The sequence below is a fragment of the Adiantum capillus-veneris genome, chromosome 21, assembly GCF_014529385.1.
Source record: "Adiantum capillus-veneris isolate H3 chromosome 21, ASM1452938v2, whole genome shotgun sequence".
Classification (NCBI taxonomy): Eukaryota; Viridiplantae; Streptophyta; class Polypodiopsida; order Polypodiales; family Pteridaceae; genus Adiantum; species Adiantum capillus-veneris.
This window is the reverse complement of record NC_140951.1, coordinates 15,139,083-15,154,887: the sequence shown is the minus strand read 5'-3', so window position 1 is coordinate 15,154,887 and position 15,805 is coordinate 15,139,083. Positions and strand designations below refer to the sequence as shown.

At 43.5% G+C, this 15,805-nt stretch overlaps 1 pseudogene; it reads right to left on the bottom strand.

The window, feature by feature from the left end:
• Window positions 1-9,839: 9,839 nt before the first annotated feature.
• Window positions 9,840-10,574, bottom strand: LOC147430576 (chlorophyll a-b binding protein 6, chloroplastic pseudogene; annotated as a pseudogene).
• Between the last annotated feature and the right edge of the window lie 5,231 nt (window positions 10,575-15,805).

Below are 15,805 nucleotides of genomic sequence, written 5' to 3'. Positions count from 1 at the left end.
CCACCTATATCCACTGATGTGAGGCATGGATTGGCCAGGGGCCTGGTGTGTCTCAGAGTAAAAGATGATGTCTCTTCCAGTAAATCTATCCTCAAAAGCACCCACATCAAGATGCATAGATCCATTGCACTTCCAGGTAGCTACTTTGAGTGTGGTCCCATAAGTCTCGCACCGTCATGTGGAGCGTCGCTCAAGTATTACCACTTTTCCGTCTCGGTAAAAAGCGATCTTGCCTTTTCCCCTTGCCGCTCTAATCTCCGGCATTACCTCCTGCATATGAGCGATCTGCAAGATGGTGAGATCGTCCCCAAGAAAGATGCCAGTCTCTTTAAGAGTTGGTCTTTTCTTCAAGAATGACTTCTTTGCTTCCATGGAGGGAAAACGGAGGACTGAGTGCTCTTTCTTTTGAGGTTTCTCCACTGCCTCCATTTTTCTTTATGTTGCCCACTCTCCATGCCCTTGTGTGTGTCAGCTCATGAATCCCCATCAAGGCTGTGAGTTCTTTTACTTCTTCGTCCACATTGCCTTTGTCTTTAAGACCGCAAATTCTCACATGTAAGGCACCCTTCTCCTCTGCTCCTCCTCTAGTGTCTGGTTAATGATGTTGTTGGGTGTGGACGTGGGCGTTATCTCCTTGTCTTTTCCTTTCTTGGACACCTTGATCCATTTCTCGGCTTCGTCCGCCTTCTGTTGGGTTTTGGTAAGAACATCCACCCAAGAAGTCGTCATTTCTTTGTGCTGTTCTTCTCCCTCTTTGATGGCCCGTACTTGTTCCTTGATCGTGTTGATTTCTTCAATTACGGAGGGTTGCAGTTCACCCTCTTCCAGTGTGTTTCTTGATCGGGCTTCGGCAAGTTCTTTCTTGAGTGACGTGATCTCTTCCTCTTGGGTCGTCACTTGGTCTTCTAGCGTGCTTATCTTGCTCTCTTGGATCAGCAACACGTCCTTCGAGAATTTTTATTGTGCCCCAGAGATTGCGGTTCATCTTGGTGATGGTCTCCGTCATTTCCTCTTTGCATTTTCAAATGGCATCCTCTAGGGGGTCGGCTTTTTCGTTCGTCTTCCTCATGTTTGATCGCCGTCCGCAAGGGGGTTAGATGCGCATGTGCACCCACTCTAGCAGCGGGCGCGACACTGGATGTACATGTGCACCCACACTGACGACGATCGTGACGAGTGGCAGAGCGCGAGGCGGTGTGACCAGGTGCCCTCAGTATGTTCAGAGAGAGAGAGAGAGAGAGAGAGAGAGAGAGAGAGAGAGAGAGAGAGAGAGAGAGAGAGAGAGAGAGAGAGAGAGAGAGAGAGAGAGAGAGGAGGAGAGAGAGAGAGAGAGAGAGAGAGAGAGAGAGAGAGAGAAGCAGCTGTGGGGGGGGGGGGGGGGAGCGATAGGCGATAGAGTGAGGTGGGGGGGCGAAAGTTTGAAAAATTTTAAAGAAGGGGGGGGGAGTGGGCGATAGACTATAGACAATAAATAAATAAAAACTTACTTAAAAGGCTGAAAAATTAACCCGCGATAGACAAAAAAAAGGGGGGGGGGGGAGGGGGGGGGGGGGGGGGGGGGGGGCGCGGGCTGCGCGCGATAGACTGGGGGATTAACCTGGGATAGACAGGGGGTGGGCGCGCGATAGACAGGAGGGGAGGGAGAGGGGGCGATAGACAAAAAGGGGGGGGAGCACGAGGGGCAGTAGAGAGCAGGGAGCGCGCGCGCACGAGAGAGAGAGAGAGAGAGAGAGAGAGAGAGAGAGAGAGAGAGAGAGAGAGAGAGAGAGAGAGAGAGAGAGAGAGAGAGAGAGACGACCGACTTTGCAGGTACATCGAGAGGAGAGAGGGAGAGAGAGAGGGTCGTGTGAGAACATGCTCCGCGTCGTAGTGCGCGGCAGTAGCGGAGTACTTGACCACACGACCCGGGTATTTGTTGTGTGTGTATGCGTTGTGTGGTAGTGTGCCTTTTGTCATATTGCAAGGCACTCATAAGGTACCTTACCACACAATACGAGTGCGTACGTAAGCTGTTCTACGGAACATGCTTACCACGGGGGCATCACCTTGGTGATGTGGGGAATATGGTGTCCTTGTGGTAAGTATTGGTTCACTATCTGGATACTACGTCGGTAACATGGTGATTCTAGTATCCTTATGGTGAGTCAACTTCCCTTCTCCTTGCCAAAAAAAATATGGGTATCGGTCAGTAATGCAGCTATATGGTGCTTGTATGCAAGCCATTATTTGTCCTTAGATTCGGGTGGCACTCGATCGGTAACGCGGCTAATTGAGTGTCGTTTGTTAGAAGAATGTGTTTTTGCATAAATGTGGAGTTCATGTCGTTAACCCGATCGTACAAATGCCATATAATTTGTATGTGCATGTGCAGTTCATTTTTTTAAGTATTAAGTATATGAAATACTTGGTCGGTAACGCAGATGAAGAGTATTTCATGTACAGATGTTTGAATTGTTCTATATTGTTGTTTTTAAGTGTTCTTATGAAAATATATACTAGCTAATCATATTCAAAAGAATGCTTTATTCATCATCAGTCATCATCGCTATTTTAAATGCTACATTTACATAAATTCTATGTGAAAAAGTATATGCAGACAATTTGCATGTTAAATATTTATTTTTATCTTTTTAAAGAGCAAGACATTCTTTGCAATTTTTGATTGGTTTGTATACTTTTAATGTTTTAAATGAGCTAAAATAAAATTAGCAATATGTACATCACGATGCATGTATCTTCCAAGAGGCATTGTTTTTGAAGTGAATCGTGATAACGTGCAAAATATTGAGCATGTAAGCCACACTCTAGAGTGGACTATGAGCGCTCTCCCATCTTGCATGAAAATACTTGGCCAAAATTCTTCGCTCTTAGCCAGAGAATGGTAGTCGCAACTCCTTCTCTTCTACAGACTCTTTTAGCTCCTCGGGATTTTCAAGACTCCGTTGGACGGACCACCTGTTGGACGGGGAGACTCACACACCCATGAAGTGCATGCAAACACTACCTAGATCAACATAATGTCAATCGAGGACACAAATGACACGATAGGCACACGGAGGAAATCTCTTTAGCTTGTCAGGCTGAGACCATCCTACACATACAACACTCTGGAAGGCCAACTAAACCACAATCAAGAACCTCACTGCTCGCAACTACACCACCTAGCCACATACACACATACGGAAGGTAACTCACCTAATCATGCCAAATTTGTAGGAAACTTAAGGAACACCATCCCCTCACTAGGATACACCTGTCCCTAAGCTTCTACACTTAGAACCCTCACTCTAAACCCATCTGCGGAAAACGCGTAGGATGACAGAGCAAAATTTTGAAAGTGCTCGAAATTGAAATTTATGAGTACCTATGCGTAGCTTATGTCGCCACGATTCTATAGACTACTAGCACACAGAAAACAGACATCGTTTGATACACTTACGGCCACAAATAGCTCGTAGATGCGTCGTTGTGTGCGCTTCGTCTCGCGTGGAATGCTTGGCATTGTCGCGTAGCTCTTCTCGAGCCTACAAAAATGGTGCAGTTGGATCTCCAATGTGTTGAGCGAGCCGGGCGTAGCAAGAGGATAAAGCTCACGCTCACTCTCTTTCTCTCTCACACACAGTAGACGGCTGCGCTAAAGTTTTGATTATGATAAAAAGTCCTCTTTACAAAATGACCTAGGTACCTTATATACTAAGGCTACCTTAGGTTTAACCAAAAATGGGGTTGAAAGGGTCAAATGGCTTTGTATTTACAATCTGGAAGTGCCATTGCACCCCGGCTTCTGAAACTAGAATAACTACTCATTACAAATGACGTTTATAGCCATAATCTGCAGCATTTCATAACTCGCAAAAGATAAGACTTTGGTACGAAACTTGAGTTATGTTGTGTTGTTGACCCAACAGTCAACACTCCCCCCTTCCGCGTTCATGTCGTCCCCGACATGACTTGATTGTCGATGGCGATGTGGTCTTTGCTGTCATTTTGTTGTTGGAAAGAAAGTATAGACTATAGCCTTTGGAGTAGCTTGTCTTGTTTGTCCAATCCGATGTACATAGTCTTCACATGATTCAGGAAAATCATAATTGACGATGAGCTTTATGTATTTCACATCCACGCTCCGAGCTGCAACATCTGTTTCTGTCATTATAGGTCTACTGCCAGATCTAAATTCAAAAAGAACCCAATGTCGTTTAACTTGACTCTTATCATCATGGATAGAGAAAGCTCCATCCATCACTTGCTCCAGCAAATCTGTCAATTTGGAGTATTTGTGATTCTCAGAAACAACTTCTACAATCTGTAGAATTGAGTGATTGGCTTTCTGATCTTGTGAGCCAATGACAACTTTGTAAGGATTTTGTAGAAATTGTATGGCTAAGCCCTTAACTTCTTTAGGCCAAGTTGCACTCAAATGCAAAGTCTGTCTGTCAGGCCGCATCCAGGACTTAATTATGCTAATTTGAGGTTCAAAACCCTGCCAAGCATTCGATGCGCATTATCAAGGACAAGATTTTGAGATCCTCTGATTACCCTTATGTCTGCTCTTTGTCATTGAGGACTTCTTTGTTCTTGTGCAATCATGTTGTTAGTGTTGTCTGCAGCGTTGTCATTGTAGGCCATTCTTCGACTCGCCATTGAGGAGAAGTATGCTATGATTTGAAATTGGTGCTCCAATTCATTTGTCAATTGATTTGAGTAGCATTTCCTTATTGTTGATGTAGAAGGAATATGTACAAGAGGATGGTGATAGGTGTCTTTAGATTAGGGTCTAAAACCTGGATGACCAAAGGGAAAAAACGTGGTGGGAAAAAAATGCCTTTGGTATACGCTCTTATTGGAGTTGAGCAGTTGAACGTGAAGTACATGTTCATGAAAGGTGTGTGCTTGGGTGAAACACCAAAAGAGTGCCTGATGCAAGTGCGAATTATGGGACACTCTATATGCATATGAGAAATTTGTCACCAAAAGCATGCAATGTGAAAGAAGGAGATGATGGGTGTTTCGAGGAATAAATGTAGCACATGTGACATCAAAAGATGTCTCAATAGCTTCCACATTTCCAAGAAGGGTTGTCGACGTAGAAGTTTCTCCACTCGTATCTCACTGTGCTCAGTACGTGAGTGTCTTTTGGACCTTCTCCTTCACTTCACCAGACTTAAGTACTTAGACTTCGACTCTTTTGCTCACCTATACCAGCATGAGTGACACAACGTAAATATGCTCAACTCTTCCATCTTGAGCAGTACCTAGAATAGCTAAGACGCTTAGACCACAGAGAATATTACTTGAAGCTTTGGGACTAACACCTCACTCATTTTGTGGCTTAGCTACTCGACTCTGACTTGTATGACTTGTCGATTGCATGTTGACACTGCTTTGTGACAACTTCTTCGGCTGTTGTAGTGGCTGCTGAGACATACTTCGTAAAGTTTCATCATTTCCCTGTACCTTCTTCTCTTTGCAGTGCTTAGGCCTCTCGTCAGTCTTTTCTTCATGTGGATTATGGATTTTTTTATTTTTTCTTAATAATAAACAAAGAAAATCTTAAAACAACTTAACAAAAGAAAAATCATTCAAATAGAAATCTAAATGCTATGTACACTATACACATGTCCCTAGGGGCTCATATATGGATTTTGTCCCCATACTCCTCTGTAACACTACTATGAGGGCATATACTCTAAATTTTGTCAAAAAATTATCACAATAAAACGCAAAAATTCAATGCATCTCACAAAACATTGCCCTCTAATAGTCATAATGTTAGGTCCGCATTCATAATGCCTCCCCCCTTCCTATTTGGAGTCATCCTTTACGACACGGTATCGCAAAGGCTATGTGTTGTGCTTGGGCAATTAAAAGTTGTGCCTATGCAAGCCTTGTAATGTAGCCCTATTATGCATACACAGTCAATGCATGGAAAAGATTTATGTTGTGCAAGATGTGGGTATAAGCAATTTGCTTATTGGCATTTGTTGGCGAGGCTTCCTATTCTAAGCAATGTAATGGTCTTTGAAGCTCCTGTATCGTTGCTTGATTGAAGCGACTTGCTCTCTTCTAACTGTAGTGTAATCGTAGGAAGAATTGTAAGAATTCAAGCGGCGATGCACTGACAACACTTTTGTTGGTCTTCTTTGGGACCCATTTCTTTGCGATTATTGGCTGTTTTGTTGCTGACTCTCGTTTGGGAACCCATACTTGCCCGTGCTTCGTTTGTGTTTGAAGAGACTTCTTTGGGATCCACCTTTTTGTTGTGTGAGTCGATAGTGTTCTTTGCTTCAGCCCTTGTACGCTTGGTTGGGGACGGGATTTAGGCTTTGAAAGTTGATACTGTGGTTGTTTTGGAATCCAAATGAATTCCTGATTTTTTTGTGCTTGAATCAACTTCTTTGGAGCCCAAACCTGAGTTGTGAAAGCTTGCGACTTTGTGATATTCTTACCCGTTCGTGCACGCTTTCTTTGTTTTTGTTTTGGTGTTGGATCTTGTGATTTCTCATTAGAGATCTTTGTCTTCTTGATCCATATCTGTTTTTGGCCGATCTGGCTTTTTGGTATCCAGATTTGTCGAGCTTTTTGGCTTTGACTTGTTGTCCTGTTCTTTTGACCTGTCATGGTTGTTGCTGAAGGGATTGTTGATAGTGATGGATTGAGTTTATGATAGGGGATGTCGTAAGATTCATCACTATCGCTACTATCATCAGCAAGGTTGACTTCTTGTACTTTTCCTTGATTTTTTGGCTGGTAGTGGAAAGTTATTGTCTGTTTGCTCGTGGGTGGTAGTTTCTTGGAGGACTTTTCTAGCCCATTGATTAGAGCATTGTTAGCTAGTTGCTCTGGTCGTATTCCTCCTAGCTGAGTCTTTGCATCCTTATTAGGATCCATGTATGAGGATGCTTGTGGTGGCTGTGTCTTCACGGAGGACTTTGGAATCCCCTTTTGATGCACTTTATTCGTGTAGCGATGACATTGATTCCCGGGTCGTTGATCTTCATGAAGCTCAAAGTGTTCTACAGAGTCATAGAACTCGTCGTCATCTTCATCTTTTGATACTCCACATTTCTTTGTTTGCTCCTTATTTCGAGAGCTTGTTGATGTCTGGATCTCTTTGTTTTCCTGGATTACACTCACTGCAAAATAAGGAACGACCCCATAGACCTTTTCATCACAAAACTTTGTTGTGGGAGCATCCTCCACGGTGCACACGTTCAGAGTAGCCAAGATGTGTTCCCATCCAAAAGGCTCTAACTCTTCTTCAGGAAATGGTTATGGGATATAGTCGCTATCCTCTATAACCCGCTCTAGGATACATTCCTCACGTTTCAAGCTACCACATTGTGAAACTCCACACATCCACAGTTCTTTAGGCTTACCTAACCAAGATGGAAGTTCTGATCCTGCTACTGTGGCGGAATCAAACTCCTCATCCAGTGTTCTCGTCACATCCCTATAGCTATGGTCCCTCAAGTTTATCTTTGTTATGGTTTCCATATGTCTCAGATATATATGGCCATAACCCCAATCTTGGACCATTTTCAATTCTAACACCAAAGGACTACCAGGTCCTGGTCCATCCGCCCAACCTCCCTTTAATAGGCTCCTAGCCACTTTCGGACCCCTTCCCACTGGCAGCCGGCCCTTGGCCGAGTCCATGACCCCTTGGTTGGCCCTTGGCCTGACATTACTCCCCCCTTGGAGAAGCATTTTCATCCTCAAAAACAAAAGTAGGGAATTTCTTCTTAAGAACACTAATGTTTTCCCAAGTGGCACCCTATTCAGGGCGATCTTTCCACTTGACTAAAGCTTGACTATGTACATGATGACGAGTACGGAGTTCATGAAAATCTAAAATGCATTCAAGTTCATGCGGTGGAATGGGAGGTTCAGTGAAATCAACCAATATCTGCTGGCCGATAACATTGTCGTCCCTATGCAAGCGTTTACGTAAACGACTTACATGAAATACCGGATGGACACGAGAGTGCGCAGGTAACTCAAGTTTGTAGGCGCTATCTCCAACTCGCTTGAGTATCTTGAATGGACCACAATAACGTGGAGATAATTTGGATGTAGGCCCAGTCTTCAGACTTTCTGAATGCTCTGGCACACACAAAAATACCTCTTCCCATTCCGTGAAGGTAGCTTGCCGACGTTTCTCATCAGCATACTTCTTATACCAATCCTGTGCTTGTCGAACATTTTGACGAGCAAGTCTCAGCATTTCCATATGATCTTGGAGGAACTCCTTGACCTGTTGGAGCTTTTCAGTTGCCAACCCTACCTTCACCGGTGATCTAGGTTGAAAACCATACATAAGCATGAATGGACTAAAACCAGTTGTAACATGCTTAACACTATTATATGAAAACTCAAGAATAGGAAGGTAATATTCCCAATCGGATTGCTTCTTGCTAACGTATGCTCGTAGCATATCCTCTAGCACTTGGTTGACTCGTTCCGTCTGACCATCTGTTTCAGGGTGATCAGCCGTACTTAAATTAAGTTGTGTACCCAATCGTTTAAAAACAGCCCTCCAAAAATGACTGTTGAACTTGGGATCACGGTCACTCACAATGTTACTTGGCAATCCATACAACCTGTAAAGATTGTCCACAAATAACTTCGCTAATTCTGGAGTCTTAATGGTTGACTTGGTTGGAATAAACCGACAAAGTTTAGTCACCGGTCTACGACCACCCATACCGAGTCATGTCCTCGAATAGTGGTTGGTAAACCCACAAGAAAATCCATGGAGATACTTTCCCATTTACCATTGGGAATCTCTAAAGGATGTAAGAGTCCTCCTGCTTTCAGGCGCTTTGCTTTATTAACTTGACATTTTTGGCAATGCAAGACATAGTCTTGAACATACCCATGCAAACCTTGCCAATAAAACTGTCGTCTTACGAGTGCATAAGTTTTCTTAATTCCCGGGTGCCCTGCACTTGGACTATCGTGACATTCATAAAGAATTTGGCGCCGAATGTACGCGTCCGTCGGTACACACACTCTCCCCTTGTGGAGTAGGTACCCATTATCTATGGAAAAATTCTTCCATCTCTGCAGTTCATCACTCGAAAGAGGAGAACTGGGTGTGGAGGAAACAAAACCACTACCAACATTGGAGTCAGAAGGATCCCTCTTTCTAACATAGCTTCACACCTTGGAGTATGCAGTATCATGCTCGCACTTACCTTTGAGAGATTCCAAAAACTCACTCCGCAATTCCGTGAAAAGGAGAGAGTTGATCTCTGGCATTCGGCTGAGAGCATCAACCACTACATTGTACCGCCCTTTGCGATATCGTAGCTTGGCATCATACTCCTGAAGAATCTCAGCCCACCTGGCCTTGCGACCCTTCAAATCACTTTGTTGTGTGAACCGCTTGATGCTTTCATGGTCAAACACAATCTCGAACTGTGCACCATACAAATAATGTCGCCATGTCTTTAAAGCAGACACTATTGCATAGAGCTCTCGTTCGTAAGTAGAGTAATTCTGCTTTGCTGAATCCAGCTTCTTGCTTTCAAATGCAATTGGCCTTCCCTCCTGCAGAAGGACTGTTCCAATCACAGGCCCGCCGGGTATTTGCAAATACCTGACGGGCCCGCCGGGAAAATGAATAAGCCCGACCGGACCCATAGGGGAAATGAAAAAGCTCGGAGGGCTAACCGGCTCTATGGGTTTTTGCAGGTCATATAATCAAAGTCACGTTAACAATTAATGTGATCACGTGATTTTCTTGTGTAAATACTTGAGTTATTAACGTAATCACACGTTTGTGATTACATCAATGAAATGCCTGCAACCAACCAGCCAACCAAGAAACACCTACATTACAAGGTACTCATGGCAATTAAGATTTCATTGATGTTTTTTCTCCAAGGATCAACCAAATGCATGGCAAGATTCTCAAGGGGCCCAGTTCTAGGCTAGGATGATGCTTGGATGGCAAAGCCCACGAACGCAATCAGGGTAAGGCGACCATTTTTCAACTCCTTCACCTTGCACTCCTTGAGCTTCTTAGGGTCCTTGGAGAAACCAAGAGGGTCAAATGGCCCACCTGGATACTTCCTTAGAAAAGTGTCTTTCTCCTCATTTATTAAAGCCCCTCTGAAAAAGAAATGGCAAAAATTTTGAAGCAATAATGAAGGACAGGTTTCCCTAGGGTACAAGGTTCCCCTAGGATACACAATTGCCCAAATAGTTGGCTTGCCTGCCTAGCGTAGGTGCCCACTTCTACGCATCCACCCAATGACCCATCCCCAAAGCTTTAGGCAACAAAATCCTGGCACAGATAGCCATGTGCAATGAATGAGCTCAAACTCCTTGAAGTGAGCAAAATTTTCAGGCACCTCAGCGAGCTTGAGGGGTTCGAACCCAAAAGCGCCAAGGGAGGAGCCATCAAGATGGGTAGGGCGGGGCTAGCCGGGCAGCCACTCGCTAAAGGTCATGGTGAGACGAGAACCATTCCTACAGGAGAGGGTAGGTGTGAAGGAAGGAGTGCCCAAAAATCTGGATTTGAGCAAAGGAACTGATAGTGCATGCACCATTTGGTGTGAGTAGGCCATGCTCGTAGAAGCCATTGCCCTCACATCTTCTGCTAAACATGAGGGGACATAGCAATTGCATGCACAACTCTCTTCCTCACGATTCACTAATTTCCAGCTACGTCTATCGCTCTCTCTTGCGACCACCCCCCTCTCTCAAGGGTGGTGATGATGTGGAATGTCAATGATGATGACGTGGAATGCCACCCTGCGAGAAAAGGGGGGGCGGGGGGGGGGGGGGGGCAGGGAGGGTATGGTTCACCAAAATTGCTTCAACTTTTGGTACACAGCTCCAAATTGAGTCAAGTAAAGTCAGAATAAAATCAAGTGAGCAATAGGAAACACAAACAAAATAGAGTCCAAATTTGATAGGTTTTCTAATTCCTAATTTCTAGTGTATCCAAAGCCAATTTTCATAGTCCAAAGGGTCACAAAGACTTGACTTTTGAGAGACTTGACTAAGGACAAAAAGGGATAAGTTGCACTATGCCAAGGTGAACTTCTTAAGATTCAAGACTATCTTGAGATTATTGAGTGAGCCTTAACCATGAAAAATCATCCATTGCCAGGGTTTTCTCCTCAACTCAAAGATATGCAATTTGCAAACTGCAAGAAACCTTGCAATGCCGTCAATAGTGGGATTGAGAGAAAACATAGAGACGTATCAAAATATACAACACCACACCTCAAAGCATGGCTCATGGATCTTTTCCAAGTGATTATACACCTCCTTGGGAACCACACCGGTCATTATATACCTTAACTCAAATGCGTGTGCTTGAAAATGCGAGAGTGGAAATTGACGAAGACCTAGAGGAGAATCATCCACTGATCAATAAACCCAAAGTTAAATTCATCAAACCAATGAATCCATGAGAGTTTTAATGGATTAAGTTCATGAAGATTTGTATAGACTCACAAACGGGGATCAATATACCTTCTATAAGTGTGTAGAACCAAACATTGAAGAGTTGATAAACCATAAGGACCTCTATGCATTCAATGTATGTTAGGGTAAGCCCACACTTGTCGCACCACATGGGAAAGATCCCTTGTCTACTAGGATGGATTACTAGAGGAAAAGGATGCAGCCTCTCTAGCCAATGGATGTAAAGCACGAAGCGTATATTAGAAGCTATTTTTTAATGAATCATTGCACTTTGAGCACTATCATTGTGTCTATACTCTCTCTCTCCCTCTCTCTCTCTCTCTATCTATGTTCTTGCTTTTGGCATAGCCTAATCCTAATCACCATCTCTCCAACTCTAACCCTAATACCATGGTTAAGCTAAGGCTTCACCCTCCATAGCCTAACACTAATCATCGATGATTAGGGAGAACGGTTCCCCATCAAGTGGTACTAGAGCTGACAATTTAAACCTAGGCCTAAATAATGCATCTCTTTCCTAATCACTAGTATCGCTCATTAAGTTTGGGCATGTTCTTGGCAATACCAATAAGCCACTACCCTTCTTAATTAATTGATTGATGATTAGTGGCATTCCAATAATTGTGTGTGTGTATTTCTTGTTCATTTTTAGCCTATTTCATTGCTTCATAACTCTCATTAAATCCATCCTTACTCTTAAGCAATTTGTGTGTCTGAGAAGCCCTGATGAGAGCTTTCTATTGAGCCAAAGTACGATAATTTTGAGAGGGATTAAGCCTCATTGCCACTAAGTGAAAGTGTACAAGGACTTCTCCTTTGAAGCTTCTCTATTTTCTATAGTAGCTCATCTTTTGTGTGTGTGTGTGTGTTCTTGTGTGGAAACCACACTCTTGACAAAGAAAAGAAAGGCTTTTTTGACTACTGACTTGTATCTCTTGCCACTTTTGGATAAATTCAACAAGAGACAATTGGACGAATCTATTTGGGCATCAAAGTCTATTGCATAGACTTTTTCGGGTCCACAATTCACTCCCAACCGACTTTTTTTGCAAGGCCCCATCGACACCCTTCACAGCCCATTGCCCAATCGGCCTATAGGACCTAGATCACCTACTGCTTCCATTGCTTCCTACCCCATCAACTACTTTATCCCACCTTCTGCTCACTCAAATTGCTCCAACCCTCTTTCAAAGACCATTGCTTGACATCCACGTGGTTGAACCCCGCATTGTATCATCATCAATTGCACTTGACCACACCGACATATGTGGCACCTTGTGTGTTCTAGACCTTCACCCAATACGCCTTCAACTCACTTGCTACCCAACCAAGAAAGCTCAACATCAACATTGTCAAAGACGTGCACGTATTTGGCTGTAGTACACCTGAGCCTGGATTTGGCATCTTCGTTCCCGGCCTACACTCGGCACCTTGTTCAACTCGCTTGTACTACTCACTTGCTCACATTATCATTATTTTTTGGCATTCATAATCCCCCTTCACATTCCAAGACGTTGCCTCTTGCTTAAAGCACATTCCTGTGCTCTACCCACCTTTTTGAAGCCTAGTCCCCATTCCCGTGCATTGTCCACTCTTAAGCCTTATAGTCGGGGTGTGTCCCACCTACAAGCTGCCAGCAGAAGCACTAAAACAAGGGGTCATTTTAAGGAGAAAAAAAATCCTTCCAACTTATTCAAAAACACAAGGCTTTGACAAGGTATATCCGAAGGGACTTCAACTCTACTACTTCACAAAGGCTTCTTCCATTGGGCTACTTCATCAATCTGAAGCAAAGATCCATAGCAATCAAGCTCCAAGTTTTTTTTGTGTTTTGTAAAGAGATGCTTCACAGTGGTGAAGAATGACTTCATACTCCAGTGAAAACTGTGTAAATCATTGAAAGATTGGTATACACACAAGCAGGGGATCAAACATTGCCTACACACCGAGTGTATGGTAAGACCACCCATCACTATTAACACACACAAAAGCGCACAAAATGTAATGCATTCGTGTTTTGCACCACTGGGAATGAAAGCCACATTCTCAATAAATCAAACCAATGATCATCATCAACATGAAGATCACAACATGAACATGAAGAAGACGACAAAGACGACAACAAATGACGACAATGAAGGGGGTGACACCGATGACTTTACTTCAAATTTTATGAATTAAAATTTATGATATGAATGATGTATCACCCTAGGTCATTAAAGAACCTATTTTAACTCTCATTTGTGAACTAAAGCAATGTATTTGATAGAGAATCTCTATGACGAATCATGAGGCATTGAATTATGATCGTTAGATCCGCTAAGAATTGCCACGATGTATCCAGTTGAGAACCGTGAGTGTTAAATCCAATGAGAATCGACATGTTGAATCAAGATAGATGAATCCTATGAACCTAGGAGTAACTCATGAACAAAACAAACATTTGTATTTTTCCCCAAGCTTGGCTTAAGGGGCCGATTGTTAGGGTGAGCCCACACTTGTGGAACCACATAGGAAAGATCCCTTGTCTACTAGGATGGATGCCAAGATGACATGGTCCAGTAGGAAAAGGACGCAACCTCTCTAGCTAATGGATGTAAAGCACTAAGCCTATATTAGAGGCTATTTTCCAATGAATATTGCACTTTGAGCACTATCATTGTGTCTATAATGTCTCTCTATACTCTTGCTTTTGGCGTAACCTAATCCTAATCACTATCTCTCTAACCTTAACCTTAATACCATGGTTAAGCTAAGGCTTCACCCTCCATAGCCTAATACTTAGGGAGTATGCTTTCACATCAAGTTAGATAAGTATGGATGAGAGTACAAACTTGTTAATCCAATTGACTTAGAAAGATATACATTCCAGGGTACTCCAATCTCTATGTACTTTCAACCGAGTGTGAGTGGACCAGTGATCTTTGAGATCAAAACAAAAGGATTTGAGACTCAATCGATGGGCTCAATAAGACCATGATTTGAACATAGATTTCCAAAAATGAAGCCAAATCATATATCAGAGAGGGCTTTACTAGGATTTTCTCCCAGATGAGAAGAGAGAATGAGAGAAATCTTTACAAGAGTGTTGGGGTAAAGGCGGTGCACCTTTGTTCGGGGCCGGACGTCCGGTGTATGATGGCCGCCCATCCACCGTGTGTAATCACTCTTATTCTTTCACATGCAAAGAATAAGGAGCTCCTCACTCACAATTTTTTTGAGGTTGCTCCATCCACACTCTTGTGCTTCTCCCCTTCCCCACATGCACCACACCGCACTACGTACACACACATCCACGCACACGCGTCCTGACAGGTGGTATGAGAGATATGGCTTGGCGGTGGTGGCGGTCCCTCAGCGACGATGGAACTCGGATAGAGCTCTATGCTTGGTGGCATCAGTTCAACACAGATTTGGTGAGGTTTGGCTGCACCTGGAGTGAATCTCAAAACCCTAGTGCACACAGCCCCTCTTGGGAAAGCTCTGCAGACAGTGGATCAATGAAAGCTTGGAGGATGGAGTGTACAAGCTCAAAGGCCTTGAGGCTTGAAGGCTTGAAGCAATAAAGTCAAGCAGTACTGCTTGAGTAAAATCAAGAGCAAATTGGCACTAAAACCAAAGCAAGATCTGCAACAAGCATTCGGACAGTAGAGGAGATTGGAAATCGGGCATAGAGAAGCTTGGCAGTGGCATCAAGATTACATGGTACATTGAGTACTACTGGTAGCATGGGGGAAGATTCAGATCTGCAAGATCTTTGAGGATATTGGGGAAGCTCTGCAGATCAAAGCCGTAAAACAGGAGACTGCTAGGCAAAGCTACGAGCTCACACAACAGATCATTGGATTGCAAGCAAGGACAATGGCTCTTAGCCTCTTTCTCCTTAGTACATGCTTGATTCTTTTTCTCAAGAGAACCGTCATGATATAATACTGCACTAGCATTGCCAAAGTAGTAGGAATCAACTCGTTGCGGGCAAGCATAGCACACTCCCACTAGATCCAAGGCTCGTGAGCAGCTCTGCATCAGAATAAAACCTGGCAATAGAAGCAATTGGGCAGGAAAGTAGATAGAGCTATGAGCAGTAGAAAGATAATCAAAGGTGTGGAAACTGCTTTTACCATGCTTCATCGACTTCCTCACACAGAGAGGTGCACACGCTCAGACACACAGAGACCCGCACACACATGAGACACAAATGTTTTGATTATTGTTTGAGTACATTATTAATGTTTGGATGTGCCCGTTCATTTCTGGGCGGTAGTCAGACAGTAATTGGTATTGACTTACAACATCCCCCTTCAAGACTAATTGCAGTTCAAGAGAGAGATGTCCATGTGCTTAAGTGCGACTAGAGAAAACA